Source organism: Halyomorpha halys, unplaced genomic scaffold (assembly GCF_000696795.3).
Source record: "Halyomorpha halys isolate HHAL.00 unplaced genomic scaffold, Hhal_1.1 Scaffold601.1, whole genome shotgun sequence".
Taxonomy (NCBI): domain Eukaryota; kingdom Metazoa; phylum Arthropoda; class Insecta; order Hemiptera; family Pentatomidae; genus Halyomorpha; species Halyomorpha halys.
Window position 1 is genome coordinate 355,004 of NW_027112563.1, and position 2,892 is coordinate 357,895.

Here is a 2,892-nt window from a genome sequence, read left to right on the forward strand (position 1 = left end):
GCAAGTGTGCGTCATTGACGGTTGTACTTACACTAAGGATGGGACCAATTAGAAGGGAAAGGAAAGTTTTAAAAGGATTTCGAGAAGTGGATCAATTGGATAAGGCTGCTAATGACGAAGTTAACGGGGGACTAGAATGGTATTAATCTATCAAACAGTTTTATTGAAAAATTGCACAGAATCAGATCAAATAGTTAAGCCCCTTAATCAATCCTGATTTACTTGCTGGGGATCAGCACTTCACACGGCGTGAACTTATCCTCTCTGTTAAAATAATCATAAATTCCATTACAACATAAAAACTTTTATATGAATTTTAAAATGTCCAAATAATTTTATTCATCTAAGATTTTATTCTTTCGTTTGAGCTTTTATTTCGAAATGCAAGATGTACTTATTCATATGTAAACAATACAGCTTTGAAATATTTGAATACTTCAAAATAAAAAATATCTGAAGGTTGGAAATTTTTTTTATCTAGTTATACAAACCAAAAATATATTTCAGTAATAGTAAAATTATTAAAACTGAAGCTATTAACATTTTACATAATACCAACAAAATTTAAAAATGTCATAACAAGGTCAAAACTATTTGGGATGACTTGACATTCTGAATAAAACGGTATGATCAATAAATAAAATATTCTTGATATTGATTACATTAACTGAAGTACTAAATTTTCGAGAAAAAAAAAAAAAAAAAAAAAAAGGTAAATTATAACATAAGGATATAAAATACATGTAACTGGATGTAAATATATATCTGTAATTTGAAAAGTTTGTAACATTTTAGTTTATTTAAAATATATAAGGAGTGTTAAATCTTAATGCATTATTTTTCTTTATTTTTTCCCTCCTCTATTATTATATAATTTTATTTCTTAATTTAAAATAAAAAGTAAAAAAGGTGAATCATTTGTTTTCCACTTATCTTAATATATATTTTAAATATAAAAATTACTTTGTAATTACGAAAGCCCCCATTTGTTAATGTGGCGCCTGGTTTTGCCCGAGCATCGAACACCTCTAATACTATAACACTGCATCGAAAACATTGCACAGTCCACTGCTATTTGCAGTTGAAGTGTGACCTTAGCATATCAGCCGCTGCAAATTGCAGTTACGTATAGATTAGCATCTTCATTCGGCATTGACAATCTGCTGTTCGCCCTTGTGACGCGCCCTACGCCCTGCATCTACACTTAACATACCCCGCACATTAACTATCCATCACAATGTACAGTTTTATTTCCCATTGTAGTTTTTTTTATTATTCTATCAAATATTATGTTCTTTTTTATTAAGATTTTTTTGTTTCTTTAATATTATTTTATTTTATGAATTTTGCAAGTTTGTGATTTCATTTATTTTATTTTTTACTCAGTACTAGAGATTTTTTTTTGTCCTTTATTTTTTATATTAAATAACTTTATTTAAATGATATTAATTAAAACACAATTTTCTTTGATCCTTTACTCTCAATTTAATTTATGTTCTCTCTGACGTTTCGGCCATTATCAAGGAGACAACCTAAAATTTTTATATTATTAATTATTAATCACACATAACATTATTCCTAAAATACCTTATAATTGAATTGCCACATTAATTAAAAATAGATCTTCCCAATGCAGGCAAATTGCCCACGTCTACAATCTTGAAAAACAGAAATAATTATCATAATAGTTTTTTTTTTTTTTGCAAAATTAATACATCAATGCTAGTTTTGATCTGAGATAGACCTGCGTATAACAAGGACGAAGCTCTGTCAAACCTTTTTTCTCTCTGTCAAGAATACTGAAATACCAAAAAATCATAAACTAGGGATGTAAAATGCCATTATACGGCTGCGAGATCTAGTCTCTGACAGGTACCCAAGTGTAATCGAAGAGATTTGAACGGAAAATCTTCCGTACACTTACAGGAGCGATCTGGGATCAGAGCCTTAACACATGGAGAAGTAACAGTGAACTGCTTGGAGAGACTGGTTAGTTAATATCTCGTGATATGAAGGTAATGAGGTTAAGATGGGTGAAACCGATGGCTCGAAGGAATCCATCTGGACGTAGACAAGAGACAACGTGGGCGGCCAAAAACCAGATGGATAGACAGAATCAACAAAGATGCGAAAGAGCTGCACGCAGGAAAGCAGTAGCCCAAGACAGGAAGGTGTGGAGAAGGCTGGTTCGGGTGGCCAAAGATATACAAGATGTGTAGAGCCAACCGAAAAAAAATCTAGTTTCATATCAATTTTTTTCTTACATAATTCAATTTACTATAACAATTCTACTTACTATAATTGTTACTATAACAATTCAACTTACTATTACTGTTACTATAACAATTCAACTTACTATAACTGTCATTATAACAATTCAACTTACCTTTTCAGGAAGGTAATTATTCTCCTAAAATGTATGACTGTTAACATTAAAATAGTTTTTATTCATTAAATGACATTAATATTATTAAATATTAACAAGAATAACAATAAAGGAGAAAATTATATGTTGTGTATAGGTTATTTTTATCAGCAACCTGAAGATGCGGGATATTTCCCGAAATGTTGTTATTGATTATATAAAATAAATTATTGTATTTGAAAAAGGAAGAATTGTGTCATTCACCAAATCTAGTTTAATTCCAGAGATTCTTCCAGTAAATGATCATTAAGTTTAGTATATTTTATATATTTTTATAAATAATGTTGTTGTTAAAATTGTTACAAATGAATGTATAATAAGCTGTTAATTGTTAGATTATTCTTGAGGATGGCCGACACGTTGGACTATTGATATAATAAGCAGTGTTGAAACACAACCTACCTTATATCTTATGATTTATTTAAAAAATAAATACCAGTCTCAAGAAATTGAAAAGATTATATATA